This window comes from Lacerta agilis, chromosome 2 (genome assembly GCF_009819535.1).
Source record: "Lacerta agilis isolate rLacAgi1 chromosome 2, rLacAgi1.pri, whole genome shotgun sequence".
In the NCBI taxonomy this organism is placed as follows: domain Eukaryota; kingdom Metazoa; phylum Chordata; class Lepidosauria; order Squamata; family Lacertidae; genus Lacerta; species Lacerta agilis.
The window spans coordinates 101,099,768-101,119,208 of NC_046313.1; the positions used below are offsets into that span (position 1 = coordinate 101,099,768).

The 19,441-nt window shown below is 48.9% G+C and overlaps 1 protein-coding gene across 1 annotated transcript in view; it reads right to left on the reverse strand.

The window, feature by feature from the left end:
• Positions 1 to 12,147, reverse strand: part of LOC117041972 (G-protein coupled receptor 22-like) — a 30,666-nt gene extending 18,519 nt beyond the window's left edge. The window contains exon 1 of the mRNA XM_033141370.1: positions 12,068 to 12,147. The gene's annotated coding sequence lies outside the window, so the exon portion shown is untranslated. The remainder of the gene's footprint in view (positions 1 to 12,067) is intronic.
• Between the last annotated feature and the right edge of the window lie 7,294 nt (positions 12,148 to 19,441).

The window sequence follows — 19,441 nt, forward strand, 5'->3', positions numbered from 1 at the left end:
CGGAAGGCCCCATTAGCTAAAGTGGTACCTCAGATTAAGAACAGTTTCAGGTTAAGAACAGACCTCCAGAACAAATTAAGTTCTTAACCCGAGGTACCACTGTAGTTCCCAAAAGCCTGTTGGAACAAAAATAATCTTTACTTGCCAGTGGAAGAACAACAGGGAGGGAACCAGTCTAACTTCTCTAGGGAAGGAGTTCTGCAGTCTGGGAGCAGCCACCGAGAAGGCCCTGTCCTGCATCCCCACCCTGTGAGTGCGGTGGGAGCAAGGGAATGGCCTCCCCAAAGATCTCAAAACCCAGGCAGGTTTGTATGAGGGAATATAGTATTTTAAATAGCTTGGACCTAAGCCATGTAGGGCTTTATAAATTAAGGATGCATAGGACTGCAGCCCTAGAAAACCACTGAGACTTCAGGAAGGGATTTCCCACAGTCAGGGCGTACAGTTGTACCTTGGCACCCAAACACCTTGGGAGTCGAACGTTCCGGCTCCCAAATGATCAAAAAATGGAAGTGAGTGTTCTGGTTTTCGAACGTTCTTTTGGAAGCCAAACGTCTGACGGGGCTCCTGCGGCTTCCGATTGGCTGCAGAAGCTTCCTGCAGCCTATCAGAAGCCGCGCTTTTGTTTCTGAATGTTTCGGAAGTCGAACGAACTTCTGAAACGGATTCTGTTCGACTTCCGAGGTACGACTGTACTGTACTTTATCAATGCTCTGAGTTCCTCTCATCTTCTTGTACACTCATCCACCCACACCATGATTTTCTGTTAAGTCCCAGCGCTCCCTGCTCCAGCCATTTACAAAAATAAAACAAAATCTGAATGCCATTTTATAAAAAAAAAAACTATGAACTGTATAATGTATACAGTAACATTCGCTTCTTCCCATGGTGTGATTAGGGGCTTTGTAGTTGCAGAATTTCAGGATGCCTTAGCAGGGGCTTTTAAAGTTAAATGAAGCATGCCCCCCCCAGCTTCTTTCCATTCCAGGACGCAGTGTCAACTCACCCTCCCCAATATGTGTTCGCATGTAAATTAATACAAACCCTTCAAAGCCTGGCACCACAGCAACCTGCTAATGAGGCTAATGAAGCAATGTCAACTGTGTCTGCGATAACGAGCTCAGCAGCCGCTAGTGAGGCAAGACAGTCCACTGTGACACACATGCCTCCAGGGCTAGGCAAATAAAGCCCCCCTGGACCCAAGGAAAGAGAGGAATGATTGTCTACTCTCTGGCACACTTCATTTCCCTGGGGAGAGGGAGTTTTATATTCTGTTTAATTTAGAGAGGGGAATCATATGCTGCATCGCGAAGCTCATGATGCTGAGGTCACCCTGAAAGAGCCCCCGTCCCCCTACTCAGAACGGCAAGAAAAGGGAAATCCATTTGATCCCATTTCATCTTAAAATAGCGAAAAGATGGGGGTTAATACATGGAAAGATGTGAGGTGTTGTTGTTGTTATTTTACAAAACAGCACTTGGATGCTGGTAAGAGATGGGTGACAATAGCACATCTCCACTGAGTTAAATGCCAGCTTTCACCAGCGAAATGAGTATTTGCTACTTGTGCCTTTTAAGATTAAGAAATGCAGAACCAGCAAGGGGGAAGTTAGAAAGAGCTGGGAACTGTGCAGGAGGCAGCATTTCTACAGACTGAGCCGAGCTATTAAGAGTGCAATATTCAATTAATCAGCTGTGATTCCATTGACTAGAAAAGACCAAATAATCAGCAGGGGATTTTGATTTATTTTTAAATACAAGTGCGTATAAAAACTGAATATGGCAAACAAACCCCGTCTTATTATTAGAATTTTCCAGAGAGGAAATTAGTCTCTCGTTAGTCTCAAACAAGCATCTTTGTTAGCGTTAAGTCTCTTGCAGCAGCAAGTACAAAGGATCTGGTGGCACCTTAAAGGCTAATAAATTCACTGTGCCATAAGCTTTTGGGGATTCAGGATCACTTTGTCAGATCCATGAAGTGGAATCTTAGCTGGCAGGTATATAAGAGGGAAAATGGCAAGGGAGGAGGCGTTTTATTTGTATTGTGTGCGAAAGGGGTGGTGGCGGTGCTTCTACGAAGGAATAATAATAATAATAATAATAATAATAATAATAATAATACTACAGTGGTACCTCGGGTTAAGTACACTTCAGGTTAAGAACTCCGCTTAAGAACAGAAATTGTGCTTTGGCGGCGCAGCGGCAGCAGGAGGTCCCATTAGCTAAAGTGGTGCTTCAGGTTAAGTACGCTTCAGGTTAAGAACGGACCTCCGGAACGAATTAAGTACTTAACCCGAGGTACCACTGTAATAATAATTTATTACTTATACCCCGTCCATCTGGCTGGGTTTCCACAGCCTCTCTGGGCAGCTCCCAACAGAATACTAAAAACATGATAAAACGTCAAATATTTAAAACTTTCCTAAACAGGGTTGCCTTCAGATGTCTTCGTGATGCATGCACAAACACATCAATTGGAAGCAAAAGAAGAATGCTTTGTTTCATTAGTTTTGGTCCCCCCCTTACGCAAATTCAGAAATATTTCGATTAATTAATCAGTTAATCAGCTGCAACTTATAAGATTAATCAACTAAGTTTTCTTTAGTGACAGGCCTACTAATTACCTGAGGGAGTTTCCCCCCACTTAGTAGAGATTTACATCTCATGAATCGGTAAAGAAGCCGTGCCGTGTACAACGAATTCTGAAAACAAAGCACTGTAAAAGATACGTAGGTCTCCTGAAAAAATTGAGTGTCTGTACTGTATTAAACATTTCACAGAATCGTAGAGTCGGAAGGGACCGCCGAGGGTCATCTAGTCCAACCCCTGCGGTGTAGGAATCTCAGCTAAAGCATCCCCAATAGGTGGCCATCCAACCTCTGCTTTAAAACCACCAGTGAAAGAGAGTCCACAACCTCCTGCCGTTCCACTGTCAAACAGCTCTTACTGCCAGAAAGTTATTCCCGACGTTTAGTCAGAATCTCCTTTCTTGTAAAGCCATTGGTTCGAGTCCTACCCTCCAGAGCTGGAGAAAACAAGCTTGCTCCATCTTCCATGGAACAACCCTTGAAAGATAGCTCATCATATCAATACAGTGGTACCTCGGTTTCCGAACAGCTTAGTTCACGAACAACTTGGAACCTGAATGCCGCAAAACTGGAAGTAGGTGTTCCGGTTTTCGAACTATTTTCCGGAAGCCAAACGTGCTCCATTTTGAGTCCCCCTGTGTTTCCTGTTGCGCTGCTAATTTGCGTCCCCCCATTGTAATTCAAGCCTTCCGTTTCCGATTGCAGTGTTCTGAGGTGATATTTGGAGCTTATATTTGGTGCTTTTGCTTTTGATATTTATTTTGCATTTTTTGTTTTGAGGCTTTTTCAGTTAATTTGTTTTTTGTGACTGTGTGGATCCCAGTTCAGCTACTGATTGATTGTTTGATTGTGTGACTACAGAAATAGATAAAAGCCCCCCGTCCAAACAATGACTATCATCAGTGCAGGTAAGAAAAAAATTAATTGTAATTTTTATCATCTACAATACTGTTTTATTTATTTTATGCTATAGTACACTGATTACTGGTTTCATTTTATGGATCAATGGTTTCGTTAGATAGTAAAATACATGTTAAATTGCTGTTTTAGGGGTTGTTTTTAAAAGTCTGCAACGGATTAATCCGTTTTGCATTACTTTCTATGGGAAAGCGCGCCTTGGTTTTGGAACGCTTTGGTTTTGGAGCAAGTCTTCCGGAGCGGATTATGTTTGAGAACCAAGGTACCACTGTACTGCACCCAGGGTCAGATGCTGTATACCTCGTTGAATATCAGTTTCTGGGAATTTGGAGAAGCAGAATGCCACTCCCCCCCCCCCAATTTCTATTTTGGGGGGGTGGGTAGGCCTCCCACAGGCATCAAGTTGACCACCGTGGTAGCAGAATGCTATGTGGGCAGAGCTCTCCTTAGGTTATCTAATCATTTCCTTAACCAGATGGTCCACAGTAGCAGTCATTTAAACTATCTGGAAAAGTTGTGTATATTTATCCAAGCGACGTGACAAGAGTTAGTTGCTTGCTATCTCAAAAATTTGTGTTTCCATGTGGCGAGATAGTTGCTATCTCGCCCATTATTAAACCACTTTCTCCTTTGGATAATCCTGCACTACACTACACTGATTCTCTGTTCTGCCAGGTTCCCAATTTGCCCACTATTCCTGTCCTCTCATTTCGTACCAAGCAAGCCAGTTCCCACACCTTGGCTTCGGGGAGAAGCCTTTCCACAGCAAGCCGAACAATACTCCGTCCTGCTACTCTCTCTGCACCGGCTCAATGACGGCTGCAGCGCTGCAGTTAATATTCCAGGCTAATCCAAAATGAAAACGGTATATAATCCTTTGCACGGGCCATGAAATGATCTGGCTTGGAGCCCGTTTTTTTTTTGGTTTTTTTTTAGACTGGCCTGAGCTGCTCTCATTGTCGAAAAGAACATCCAGGTTGCTCAACAAGGGTTAACAACGATGGCTGCACTTGAGCACATGCCTGCCTGCCTCTCTTCCCCATTTAGGACACCAGTCGATCCCTTGCCTTTTACGTTGTGCAACTGAGCATGACAGAAGCAGAGCAAGGCAAAAGCAGCAAGGTGTGCACAGGCCGGCGGGGGGTGGGGCGGGTTGGGGAGGGAAGGAAGGAAGAAGCAGAGTTTTAATTTAACCAAAACAATTACATGCACAGAGATTTCATCAGTAATGACTTTTCTTCTTCTTCTTCTTTAATCCTTTGAACGAGGCAGCCCTTTGTGAGAGATGGAAGGGTTGGGGCTGGGCAACACGTTTCTGTACAAAAGTGTTGCGCTCTTGTTCTCGCGCAGCCGAGGTCACTGTTCCAATACCTTTCCGTTCCGGAAAAAAAAGACAAGCCTGCAGGTGACACAGTAAGGCTTATGACGAGTGCGCCGGCTTTCTTGACCTAATTCAGGACCGGGGTAGGGAACTCGCTGCCCTCAATGAGAAACAGCCAAGCTGTTGGGCAGTGAGTGCCAAAATGGGGGGTGGTGGTGGTGGTGGACATAGCTCAGGGGGACAGCACCTGCTTTGCATGCAGGAGGTTCCAGGTTCAAGGCATGGCATCTTCCTCAGGCAAGGCTGCGGGGCATGAAGCCCTGGAGAGCTGCTGCCAGCCGTTGCAGACAGCTCTGAGCTGGGTGGACTGACCATCTGGTTCATTATAAGAAGAGTAGAAGAAGAGTTTGGATTTGATATCCCGCCTTATCACTACCCGAAGGAGTCTCAAAGCGGCTAACATTCTCCTTTCCCTTCCTCCCCCACAACAAACACTCTGTGAGGTGAGTGGGGCTGAGAGACTTCAGAGAAGTGTGACTAGCCCAAGGTCACCCAGCAGCTGCATGTGGAGGAGTGGAGACACGAACCCGGTTCCCCAGATTACGAGTCTACCGCTCTTAACCACACAAGGCAGCTTCCCATCTCCCTATTCATGATGCAAATGTGTGGCACAGTCTTCCAGTGCTTGATGACGGGGCAGGATTGGCGTGGCGGTGGTGGTAGAAGGTGCTTGCAGAAAGTATTCATATGCCAGCTGCACCGGGGCCAGGAATCCCACAACCCACTTTTCACAGGTTTCTGTTGCAGAATTTTGTTATGGGAAGCGCTGGGAAACATCTGGGCCGCTGCAGTAAACATTCACTGATTGCATTTATACCTAACCCTTTTCCTCCAAGGAGCTCAAAGAAACATGTAGGGTTCCCCCCCCAATCCTCCTCATTTAATGTTCACAACAACCCTGTGAGGTAGGACAGGCTGAGAAGCAGTGCCTGGGTCAAGGTCACCCAGCGAGCGCCAGGGCCATGTGGGGATTTGAACCCTGGTCTCTCCCAGCTCCTGGTCTGACATTCTAACCAGTATACCACACTGTCTCTGTACATTGAAAACCATTGGGGGAAGACGCCCTTGAGCACACACCCTTTGACCCAGCGTGCAATTAACACAGTGGAAAGGAAAGGGCTGTTCCAGCTGGGTTAGTATGAAACTGCATATAGACCATCGTCTAAGGCAGGAGTCAGCAAACCTTTTCAGCAGGGGGCCGGTCCACTGTCCCTCAGATGTTGTAATGGGCCGGACTATATTTTGGGAAAAAATATATGAACGAATTCCTATGGCCCACAAATAACCCAGAGAGAGATGCATTTTAAATAAAAGCACACATTCTACTCATGTAAAAACACCAGGCAGGCCCCACAAATAACCCAGAGATGCATTTTAAATAAAAGGACACATTCTACTCATGTAAAAACATGTTGATTCCCGGACTGTCTGCGGGCCGGATTTAGAAGGTGATTGGGCCGGATTTGGCCCCTGGGCCTTAGTTTGCCTGCCCATGGGCTAAGGTTACGGGACTCTTATGCAGAAAAGCAAATGAAGTTTGACTGAGAGCCTTCTATGTAAATTGGAGGGGGAGGGGCCGTGAAGTAGGCTCCAGGGGGTGCAATGCAGCAAGCTGTCAATCACTCAGTATCTGAAAATTCCGTGTTCTTCGCCCCCAGCAAGTGGAAGGAGACCAACTATTAACGGGTGTTGAAGTGACAAGAGATGAGACAGAGCGGGAGAAAAGCGGGAGCGAATACTTGCTGTGTTATATTGGTAAGCTGCATCATCTGTGATCCATCCCACACAATGCCTGGTTCTTATCAGAAACACGCAAGATTTCCCTGTTGTGGACCCTCAAACTCTACTCCCCCCTGCCCCCCCCACCCTACACTCCAGGAAAAGGAGAGAGATCTGTCAAGCCATCCAACCCTCCCCCCCCCCCAATTTCCCAGTTACTTGGAATGAACCATGAAACCAATATGTACCATTTAGGGTCCGTGTGCGAGCTGCATTGTGGGGGGGGAGTGTGCTTTATGGGCACTCAGCTAATATGCCGAATGACCCCTGGGCATAGACACAGATTTATGAAATAAGGATGCCAAGCACTGCTCTGCACGGCCCATTAACCCCCATGCTGCCTGCAGAGGCTCATAGAAAAGATGATTTGCTGTGAAGATGATGAAATCTGTCTGCTTAGACCACCCCCACTTGAGCTGTCCAAGTACCTGCGCCCTTGATACCTTAAGATATCTCTATCTTCTTGGGGGGGGGGAACCGTAACAGCATCCAGAAAGCCTGTACCTCACGGTCCCACCTTCCCACTTCCTAACCCAGTTACAAAATACTTATGAATCCCTATAGACTTTGGACAGCAGGACTGGTCTGCTACATAACCCTACACACCCATTAAGACAGGGTGTGTTCCTAGCTTAAATCTCAGGGTTTAACCCTGGAAGAGGTGAAGGAAAAATTTGAGAGGGAGGGAGGGAGGGACAGACAGACAGAGAAAGACAGCTGTATGTATTGAGAAGAGCATTAGACTTTTGCTGGGGGAAGACCTGTGTTCAAATCCCAGCCACGAAACTCCTTGGGTCAGTCAGTATTGCTCAATTCAGCCATACTCCCTTTGCACAATGAGCATCGTGTGAGGGGAAGAGCGCAAGGTGTGCTCACTGGCCTTCCTCCTACCATTGTGCCTCTCGTCAGCAGCTACACGTTGGAGAAGGTCCGAATCGGAGAGGCTAGTGCAGTGTTTCCCAGACTTGGGTCTCCAGCTGTTTTTGGACTAGAACTCCCATCATCCCTAGCTAGCTGGACCCGTGGGCAAAGATGATGGGAAATGAAGTACAAAAGCAGCTGGAGACCCAAGTTTGGGAAACAATGGGCTAGCTTGTTTGTACGCTTCTGGGACAACCGAGAACCCTGACTGCCAGGGCCAGACTTTATAAGATTCCCCAGTTATGGCTCCCTGCCCAGTGCTGTTGACGGTGCCCTTCCCATCGAAGTCCCCATACAGTATGGCTGCCGGCTGCCAGTCACTCACATATGTAATCCAGCAACACATTTTTTATTGCCACTGAGCTGCCACTTAGCCCTGTTTTGTGGCGAGCCGCTGCCATCTTGAATTCTCCCAGAATGCAATGCCTGATGTCGATACTGTACTGGACTGATAGCATGAGACAGGGATATACGCACACCAACCTTCAAGTCTGGGCTACCCCACTCAGGCAGTTGCCTGGATCACCTACCCAAACCAAATTTCTACAGGCAAAAAAAAAAAAAAAAGGTAAAAGGTAAAGGATCCCTGGACGGTTACGTCGAATCGAAGGCAACTATGGGGTTGCGGCGCCCATCTCGCTTTCAGGACAAGGGGACCGGCGTTTGTCCACAGACAGCTTTCCGGGTCATGTGGCCAGCAGGACTAAACCGCTTCTGGTGCAATCTCTAAAGTGATTGTCAGGTTTTTGCAGGCAATTATGTATACAATACTTAGCTGATTTCTGTTTTTTAACCTTTCAATCGCATGGCTTTATTTATATGTAACTGTTTGTAAACCACTCTGATTATTATTTTTTAATAGACGGCGGTATAGAAATATTTTTAATATATAAATAAATAAATAAAAGAATGTGGACTAGAATCCCCATTTCCTAGTCCATAAGAGCACATTGAAAGGTTGGGGAGAAATGCCACCCACGTACCACCTTATCTGTGAGAATGGTAGGGAGGATTAAAGCTCATTAAATATTCAGAATCTTGACTGCCGAAACCTGTAGAATAATTTTTAGGGAGGCGCCGGCAAAATGGTAAAAGCTATCCTTATGCTCAAGGCTGGACTGACTCCAAAAATAAACATCTCCCCCTTCTCCCCTCTCCATTAACATGCGCGGCAGTGGGCTACAAAGAGGGACCAGGAGCCAGCAGTTTGGCAGCCACAGAACCACAACATCAATGCTAACACAGTATCAGGGCACCTCCCAACCAATCAGTTATCCTCCCAAGCCCTGCAGCTTGGCACAGAAACATCATTATCTTCATTTTATAAGTGAGGCACAGAGTGAGATTGACTTGGCCACGTTGGAAAAATGAGTCTGCTCTAGAGTTGCAAGCAATAATAAATCAAAGACAGCCAACTCCCCCCCCACATACACACATACACTCGACAGAACACACTTTTCACCCACAGAAGACTAAAATCTGGACTCCTAACTCCCTAAATATTTCCCTTTCTCCACCCAAAGACATTTCCTAAGTTCCTAGGTGTTTCCATCGCCACCAGACTCCACTCCTTCAAATACTAAGACAAAAAGGGACAAACAGAAGCCCCAAATCCTATTCCTTGTCTTCCCACCAACTATGCCTTAAAACCCGATTTTGGGAAATTACAGGTGCCCAAAACATATACAGTATCAAAATGTGTACACTAAGGCTGATTTCTGTTTCAGAGATCCAAGGGGGTTGCTTCACACACTCAGGACAGAGAAACACTTCCCACATAGGAAAAAGCTATACTGTATGTAGATCACTTCGCAACTGCCTATAGATAATCTCTTCTTACAGCCAGCCAGCGAAGGATCCTAGACACACAGGGACATTGTGTTCTAGTGTCTATCCGAGTCAAACACAAGCACAGCCATGCCTGGTGCCCCAAGGTACGTTTCACACATTGCTCAGTGAACGCACGCTCAACAGGCAGATGCAGCCAATCACGTATCCCTGACTAGCATATGCCTGTTTGCAAACATGTCTATTGCATTCACATCTTGCAAATTTAGGTGCAGACTTTTAAGCCGCTCAGAGTGTATACACTCTGCACCTAAATCGTAAGATGCTAGAGGAGGCTTCAGTATATAAAACTCCCTCGGTGCCACACAACCAATTAAGATTACAAAACAAAGAAATGGCGAAGATTAAAGCACAGAGATACGCAGCCATAAACCCAATACAAGCCAGCAAAACTATACCCATAGAAACAAAAATATAGAACATGCTGAAATGTTCAGGCAACTTGGTAGTGGTGAATCTTTGCTTGGTCCTGGACTGGCTCCAATCAAGTAGGAGTTTTATAGAGTGGGAGACACAACCCAAAAGGTGCTCCCCCCCCCTCTGGTAACCTCCCACCCACCCTGGGATGGCAGGCCTTTTGGGACCCACAGAATCACCTTTGATGAGAGGCATAAATATGTAATGGTTGAAGAGGAACTGGGATAGCTCAGTCGGTAGAGCATGAGACTCTTAATGGCAGGATCATGGGTTCGAGCCCCACCTTGGGCAAAAGATTCCTGCATTGCAGGGGGTTGGACTAGATGACCCTCATGGTCCCCTCCCAACCCTATGATTCTGTGACCTAGCTTGCAATGGCGGGGTGGAAGCACAGCTGGCGTCTGCCCCCCCCCCCCGGTTCATTTGCCCACCCTTCCCTGTTCTACGTGGCACAACCCCTGGGCAGAATCTTGGCCCCTGCATGGAGGGTGGAATGGCAAGGACAACAGGGCAGAGAGTCGCTGGCACCCATAAGGTGGCAGGCCAGTGGAGGTTTGCCAAGGGGTTTCCACCTCCAACCCAATCTTCATCTGCTCCCTTCAGAGGACAAGCCCCCCCCCCATCCCTTCTCCCTCAAAGAGTGGAAATCTCTCCACCTCAATAATTAAAGGCTTCTGAGATTGCCCAAAAGCCAGGGGTGCCAACTTGAATAAATAATATTGGGGTGGCAGGTAAGCCCCGCCCTGCGTAATCGACCACATGATGGGGTGCATGCACACCGTTTGAATGGCAATGCACATCAACTTTATAGGGGGGGGGGCCGACAGCATCTCCGCAAGACTCCAAACTGCTACTTCCTTCCAAGGAGACCCGGCTCGCTCGAAACCCACCTTCTCCCATCCCTTCCAGAGGAGGCCCAGGAATCCCAAGCTACGCTGCCACTCCGCCCCCTCGACTGCCCTGAAGTCACGGCACCCCCACCGCCTCCCCTCTCTCCTCGGTCTCGGCTTTTAACCCGCCCCTTCCTTCTTCCAGGCAAACAAACAAGCAAAAAAGCGCGGTCGGGGCCGGGCTCCCCCCACCCTCATAACTCCCGAGTGCCCGTAGCCGGCCCAGCCCGGACTGAGCCACGTCGTCCACCTTGGAGGGCAACGCGCCGCCGCTACTGCTGCCCAACCTGCCCGGCTGCCCTCCCCGCTCGCGCAGAAAGCCGCAGCCGCAGGTCGCTTCCCAAGGTCAGCGGGGGAGAAGCCCAGAGCTGCTTCCCGGCCAGGACTGCTGCCAGCCGGCCCGCAGCTCCTCGCCTTCTCGCTTCCCGGGCTACTCCCTCGACCCTCCGCGACGGAGGAAAGCCAGGGCTCTGCTGGGAAGCCCCGACGACGAGGCCACCTTGGCGCGAAAAGGGGGACAAGCAGGTGGGTGGGTGGCTGGCGGACAGAAGCGGGCAGCCAGCAAGCAGGCAGAGGTTGGCAGCGGCGTCTTCCCCCTGCTCTTTGCACAAGGGCAAGACTTCGCACGAGCTCGGGCACCTGTTTACAAAAGGCTAGGCTCGCCCCGAGGCCACGGTGCCTCGGAGCATGTGCAGAAGGTGTTTCTCTCCAATGGGCACCGTTCTCCTCCCGCCTAGGCATGTCCGCCCCCCCCCCCCGAAGAAAGCAGCCTCCTGACGAGGGACGTTCCTTGCGCGCTGACCCCCTGCCTTTCTCCCGGCCGCCCCCCCCCCCCTCCAACCGGGCTCGTTATCCCGTATGGAACTCTTGGGGATTTGCAGCCCCGGCCTGGCCCGCCTTTGCGGCCGCAGACATCCCTGCTGCCTCCCGCGCCCGTCCCCGGAATAGCGAGGCGCCGAGGCGGGGGGCGCTCACCTGGGGGGGGCGGCTCGTATCTCAGCGGCGGAGGCACAAGCCCGGCTGCGGCACCTCCGTGCGGCTGTCCAGGAGCTGCTGCTCGCCATCATCCCCGTCAGCAGCACTGCCGCTTCGCCTCCTCCTCCTCCTCCTCCTCCTCCTCCCAGCGCCACCCTCCAGCTCGGCGGGCTCCGCTGCCTTCTCTCCCTCCTGGCCCAGCCTGTGCAGCAGGAGACGGGCTCGTGGCCGCGCCGCGCGCCGCTGCCTGCCTGCACATCTGGAGAGCTGCGCGCGTGAGAGCGCAAAACATTTAAAAAAACAAACGCGCGCGCGCGCAAACCCTTCTTCGCGCTGCGCTGCAGGACGAACCTGGGCGCACCGTCGCCGCCGCAGAGAGCCTCGCGCCTCTCTTGCCAACAGCCGGCAGCTCCCACGGCCAGGGCTGGATGGCGCGCAGCGGCGCGAGGGAAGGCGGGGCTTGGCACGTGCTGGTGCTGCTGCTGCTGCTGCTCCTCGCCAGCTCCAGCCGTCTCCGGGCAGCCATAGGGTGAGGGAGGGCCCAATGGCGCTGCCCCGCCCGCTCCACCTGCAGGGGGCGCTCGCGGATATATGAAAACTGACGCCATCCTTTCGCCCTGGACAGGTAGAGGTAGCCATTCTTAATGCTGCTCCGTGGGCCGCTTGGCCGCCGACCCGCGAGCGGCCCTCTAAGGCCTTCTCTTCCGGTAGGGAGCCAGAGGAAGCGTGACCCCCTGAGCAACAGCAGAAAAGCCCCCGCTCTTCTTCCGCCGGAGCAATTCAACGCTGCGTCCTAGAAGGTGTGGAGAGCTCTGGAAAGCTCCTCCCTGGGGAACCTTGGGCCGCTTGTCGCTCCCCGAGCCTACCTCACAGGGTGGTTGAGAAGCTGGTCTGGAACTCCTTGGAGAAGTGGCGGACTATACATGCCTATATAAAATTGCTAGGCTTGGGTACGAATATGTGTGGCTTTGCGAAGATCACCATCAACTTGATTTGGGAGAGCAATAAGCCAGCAGCTATGGCAATGGCTCGCCTCTCCAAAAGGGTATGGGAGAATGTGATGCCAACATCCAATACCAAGACGAAGGTCTTCTACCTGGCCTGTGTTTTGAGCATGCTTCTTTATGGAAGTGAGTTGTGAGCAACTTACAGCCGCCAGGAGCGACGCCTCAATGCCTTCCACATGCGCTACGTCAGGAATGTTTTGGGCATTGCATGGGCAGTTTCAAACAAAGGTGCGCTTTTCCAAGCCAACGTTCCCAGCATGTTTGCTCTCCTGTCTTAGCGACATCTACACAGGCTTGGTCTTGTCCACAGAATGGAAGATGGCAGGATCCCCAAGGACTTGCCTTGTGGGGAGCTGGCTTCAGGCACCAGGCCCGTTGGCAGTCCAACTCTGAGTTACAAAGACGTCGGCAAACATGGCATGAAGGCTGGCAACATCCACCCCACCCTGTGGGGATCCCTGGCAGATGACCGCAGCGGTCATGCATCCGTAGCAGTGACCAGAGGAAGAAGGATTTCTGGGGAGAAGCACAGAGAGAAGAAACACCATGGTGCATCTGCAAACAGCACAACCGGACGCCTTCATCTGCCCCAGCTGCAACAAAACACGTCTCTCCCGTATCAACCTCTACAGCCACAGCAGCCACCGCAACCTTCAAACTGTTTGACTTCACCCGCAAAGGCGCACTCTTCCATTGTCCCCCGAGACAGACAGGTGCCAACAACTCGATGCTTTGTGATGCTGCAGTGAGTGAACAACCTCATTCATGGCCCAGAATGGCTTACGGTACCTTATTACGTTCATGGGAGAATTGCACGCTTGGAATGTTAGGGAAGTAAAACCCACCAGAGCAGGAACTCCAGGTCCAGCGGACCCAGACTTAGCTCCCCAAGTGTCTCTCCACCACTGGCACGGTTGCCCAAGAGGGAATGTGACCCTCAGGCTGCAGAACGGCTCCCCACCTTTTGCATCACGTCTTGGAAGGTATCGCAGCTTCCCTCTTCCCTCCCCTCAACCTACCACCAGAGTGAGAAGGGTGCTGATCAAAGCTTTGGGTGTGTGATGAAACCGCTGTTTTGGAGACAAAGAAACAGGGCCAGTGAGAGGGAGCCAGGGCCGGCCCACTCTTGAGGCATGGTGAGGCTACTGCCTTAGGCGGCAGGTTCTGCAGGGGCAGCAGATCCTGTTGTTGTTGTTCAGTCGTTCAGTCGTGTCCGACTCTTCGTGACCCCATGGACCAGAGCACGCCAGGCACGCCTATCCTTCACTGCCTCCCGCAGTTTGGCCAAACTCATGTTAGTAGCTTCAAGAATACTGTCCAACCATCTCATCCTTTGTCGTCCCCTTCTCCTTGTGCCCTCCATCTTTCCCAACATCAGGGTCTTTTCCAGGGAGTCTTCTCTTCTCATGAGGTGGCCAAAGTACTGGAGCCTCAACTTCAGGATCTGTCCTTCTAGTGAGCACTCAGGGACGATTTCCTTGAGAATGGATAGGTTTGATCTTCTTGCAGTCCATGGGACTCTCAAGAGTCTCCTCCAGCACCATAATTCAAAAGCATCAATTCTTCGGCGATCAGCCTTCTTGATGGTCCAGCTCTCACTTCCGTACATTACTACTGGGAAAACCATAGCTTTAACTATACGGACCTTTGTTGGCAAGGTGATGTCTTTGCTTTTTAAGATGCTGTCTAGGTTTGTCATTGCTTTTCTCCCAAGAAGCAGGCGTCTTCTAATTTCGTGACTGCTGTCACCATCTGCAGTGATCATGGAACCCAAGAAAGTGAAATCTCTCACTGCCTCCATTTCTTCCCCTTCTATTTGCCAGGAGGTGATGGGACCAGTGGCCATGATCTTAGTTTTTTTTGATGTTGAGCTTCAGACCATATTTTGCGCTCTCCTCTTTTACCCTCATTAAAAGGTTCTTCAATTCCTCCTCACTTTCTGCCATCAAGGTTGTATCATCAGCATATCTGAGGTTGTTGATATTTTTTCCGGCAATCTTAATTCCGGTTTGGGATTCATCCAGCCCAGCCTTTCGCATGATGAATTCTGCATATAAGTTAAATAAGCAGGGAGACAATATACAGCCTTGTCGTACTCCTTTCCCAATTTTGAACCAATCAGTTATTCCATATCCAGTTCTAACTGTAGCTTCTTTTCCCAAATAGAGATTTCTCAGGAGACAGATGAGGTGATCCGGCACTCCCATTTCTTTAAGAACTTTCCATAGTTTGCTGTGGTCGACACAGTCAAATGCTTTTGCGTAGTCAATGAAGCAGAAGTAGATGTTTTTCTGGAACTCTCTAGCTTTCTCCATAATCCAGCGCATGTTTGCAATTTGGTCTCTGGTTCCTCTGCCCCTTCGAAATCCAGCTTGCACTTCTGTGAGTTCTCGGTCCACGTACTGCTTAAGCCTGCCTTGTAGAATTTTAAGCATAACCTTGCTAGCGTGTGAAATGAGTGCAATTGTGCGGTAGTTAGAGCATTCTTTGGCACTGCCCTTCTTTGGGATTGGGATGTAAACTGATCTTCTCCAATCCTCTGGCCACTGCTGAGTTTTCCAAACTTGTTGGCATATTGAGTGTAGCACCTTAACAGCATCATCTTTTAGGATTTTAAATAGTTCAGCTGGAATATCATCACTTCCACTGGCCTTGTTATTAGCAGTGCTTTTAAGGCCCATTTGACTTCACTCTCCAGGATGTCTGGCTCAAGGTCAGCAACCACACTACCTGGGGTGTATGAGACCTCTATATCTTTCTGGTATAGTTCCTCTGTGTATTCTTGCCACCTCTTCTTGATGTCTTCTGCTTCTGTTAGGTCCTTTCCACTTTTGTCCTTAATTGTGGTAATCTTTGTACGAGATGTTCCTTTCATATCTCCAATTTTCTTGAACAGATCTCTGGTTTTTCCCATTCTGTTATTTTCCTCTATTTCTTTGCATTGCTCGTTTAGAAAGGCCCTCTTGTCTCTCCTTGCTATTCTTTGGAAATCTGCATTCAATTTCCTGTATCTTTCACTATCTCCCTCGCATTTTGCTTGCCTTCTCTCCCCCGCTATTTTTAAGGCCTCATTGGACAGCCACTTTGCTTTCTTGCATTTCTTTTTCATTGGGATGGTTTTCGTTGCTGCCTCCTGTATAATGTTACGAGCCTCCATCCACAGTTCTTCAGGCACTCTATCCACCAAATCTAAGTCCTTAAACCTGTTTTTCACTTCAACTGTGTATTCATAAGGAATTTGATTTAGATTGTATCTTACTGGCCCAGTGGTTTTTCCTACTTTCTTCAGTTTAAGCTGGAATTTTGCTATAAGAAGCTGATGATCAGAGCCACAGTCAGCTCCAGGTCTTGTTTTTGCTGAGTGTATAGAGCTTCTCCATCTTTGGCTGCAGAGAATATAATCAATCTGATTTCGATGTCGCCCATCTGGTGATGTCCATGTGTAGAGTCGTCTCTTGTGTTGTTGGAAAAGAGTGTTTGTGATGACCAGCTTGTTCTCCTGACAGAACTCTATTAGCCTTTGCCCTGCTTCATTTTGAACTCCAAGGCCAAACTTGCCAGTTGTTCCTTTTATCTCTTGACTCCCTACTTTAGCATTCCAATCCCCTATAATGAGAAGAACATCCTTCTTTGGTGTCATTTCTATAAGGTGTTGTAAGTCTTCATAGAATTGGTCAATTTCAGTTTCTTCAGCACTGGAAGTTGGTGCATAAACTTGGATTACTGTGATGTTAAAAGGACTGCCTTGGATTCGTATTGAGATCAATCTATCATTTTTGAAATTGCATCCCAGTACAGCTTTCGCCACTCTTTTGTTGACTATGAGGGCCACTCCATTTCTTTTACGGGATTCCTGCCTGCAGTAGTAGATATGATAGTCATCTGAACTGAATTCGCCCATTCCCGTCCATTTTAGTTCACTGATGCCTAGGATGTCAATGTTTATTCTTGCCATCTCATTTTTGACCACATCCAGCTTACCAAGGTTCATGGTTCTTACATTCCAGGTTCCTATGCAATACTTTTCTTTACAGCATTGGACTTTCCTTTCGCTTCCAGGCATATCCGCAACTGAGTGTCCTTTCGGCTTTGGCCCAGCCGCTTCATCAGCTTTGGATCTACTTGTACTTGTCCTCCGCTCTTCCCCAGTAGCATGTTGGACGCCTTCCGACCTGAGGGGCTCATCTTCCAGCGTCATATCTTTTATATGCCTGTTGTCTTTGTCCATGGAGTTTTCTTGGCAGGGATACTGGAGTGGGTTGCCAGTTCCTCCTCCAGGTGGATCACGTTTGGTCCAAACTCTCCACTATGACCTGTCCATCTTGGGTGGCCCTGCACGGCATAGCTCATAGCTTCCCTGAGTAATTCAAGCCCCTTCGCCACGACAAGGCAGTGATCCATGAAGGGGGCAGCAGATCCTACCTCCAGAGAATGCATCATCCTCTGCTGCTGTGGCGGCAGCCGCCGCAGTGGCAGCAACAGCTGCAGCACGCTCCTTGGAGACGATCTGCCAGCCCTGAAGTGAGCTGGGGTGTATGCAGACCTCATGTAAGACAGTGGATCTGCTGCCAGGAAGGCATGCACAGAGGGTCATATGAAGCTGCCTTATACCGAGTCAGACCATTGGCCCATCTGACTCAGTATTGTCAACACTGACTGGCAGCAGCTCTCCAGGGTTCCAGGCAGTCGTCTCCCCTAACCCTAACTGGAGATGCCAGGGATTGAACCTGGGACCTTCTGTGTGCAATGCATGCACCTTGCCAGCTGAGCTGCAGCCCTTCCCATGTACGGTACCTTACCTCCCCCCCCCCCCCCATTTTCATGCTTTGCTTGTGTATATTTTTAAATAGAGCAAATATTGAAAGAACAGCACGAGTGATCTCCAGCATTCTCCCCTCAAACCCAAATAGCGCCGCTCCCGAATTTCTCACGGTTCAGAGGAGTGGAAGGAGCTTAGGCGTATAAAAGCCCCCGAACTGCTTTAAAAAAACACATCTGCTGGAAGTTTTTGTCTTGGGTTTTAATCTCTGCCATGATGAATTCACTTGGTGGCTTTAGGATGACAGGGTTGCCTAAGGCTCCCCCCCCAGCCCCCCATCTGTGAAAACGGGGAAAGAATAATACTCACCTGACACAGCTGTCATAAAGATTACAAGATAATGCACTGGAAGGGCTTTGAACACTTGAAAACCCTTATACAAACACTGCTTCTGATTAATAAATATGCAGTGCAATATTTATTACAATGTAATGGGTAAATATGTATTTGAATATGAATTTCCATTCGTCTGTGTCATGTTACGGCACTTAAAATGTAAGCAATCTTTACTGGAAGGATACGCTTATTAGGCACCGTCAGTGCCTTGTGGGGCCTGTAAATCAAACTTAGGTTGGAGCTGGAATTCAGGAACTGGGGTTCAGGTTTAGGAGCGCCACAGATCAGGGGTGCACAGTGGGAGAGCCCAGGGTCCAGAGGGGTAAAGATCCAGTGTTTTCATAAGGTTGCGGATGGTGCGCCACCCCTACAAAGGGTCAGGGATGGCATGGAATTACTGTGCCGTAACTGTGCTAAGTGTGGTGCAGTGGTTTGAGCGCTGGACTGGTGCCTGGGAAACCAGGGTTCAAATCCCCACTCAGCCACAAAGCTTGATTGTCGGGCCAGCCACTGCCACTTAGCCTAGCCTGCCTCCGAAGGCTGTTGTGAGGATAAAATTGCGGGGCCGCGGGAAAACTTGTCTGCCACCTTGAGTTCGTTGGAGGAATGGCGGGAGATACAATTAACAAAAAATGCTAGCATCTATATATTACCATTTATGTAGGCACATACGTAGGCTGAGTCAAATTACTGGTCTGTCTAGCCCAGTATTTGTTAGAGATTTCAGAGTTGCCTACGTGCAGAAATTCAGCTATCTTCAAGCAATTACTAGTTGGCAGAAAGCCCAGATCTGCTCTCTCTCAGACCCTTAGCAACGACCTGTGATTGGTCAATGAGTTCCTAAAGACTGAGCTCTGTGTGAGAGCTTGTGGTTAGTGTGTTGGTTGTGTTGGTGTGGAGAAAGTGGTCAGTGTAGAGAGAGAGAGACAGAGAGGAAAGATTTTATGTTTTGTTTCTTTTTTTGTAAAGTCTGTAAATAGTAACTTATGGATGCTAGTTGCTTCAATAAATACTGTATATAGTTATCCAGTGAGTTGCTGAGTTCCTGCGTTGTGCTGTCCAGTCAATTACACAACAGCCAGAAGCTTCCAGAAAAGTCTGCGTCTAACTCTGCGGTGTCCAGGAATACGTTATACTCCTGACACTAAATCTTAAGAGTATTGTCTACACTGGCTGGCAGCAGCTCCCCATGGTTTCAGGAAGTTTATGGTCCCAATTCTACCTGGAGATGCTGGGGATTGGACAGTCAAGAAGATGCTCTACGACTGATCTTTCTCCCTTCCTCTGTAAGTGTCCGTGTGTCCCCTTGTGTACCCCAGTATAACACGAAGCTCACTAAATGACCTTCAGCTAGTCATGATCCCTCAGCTTAACCTACGTTACAGGATTGTTACGATAAAGTGGGGAAGAACCAGGTTCTGGGGTCTTTGGAGGAAGAATGAGATTAAATGTAATGAATAATCCTTACTGCGTTCCCAGCAAGCCTCTGGGGATAATCAGCTCCGTAGCAAGCAATCGCAGGTAGCCGTCTCAGTCCATGAAAACAAAAGAAAACAATACAAC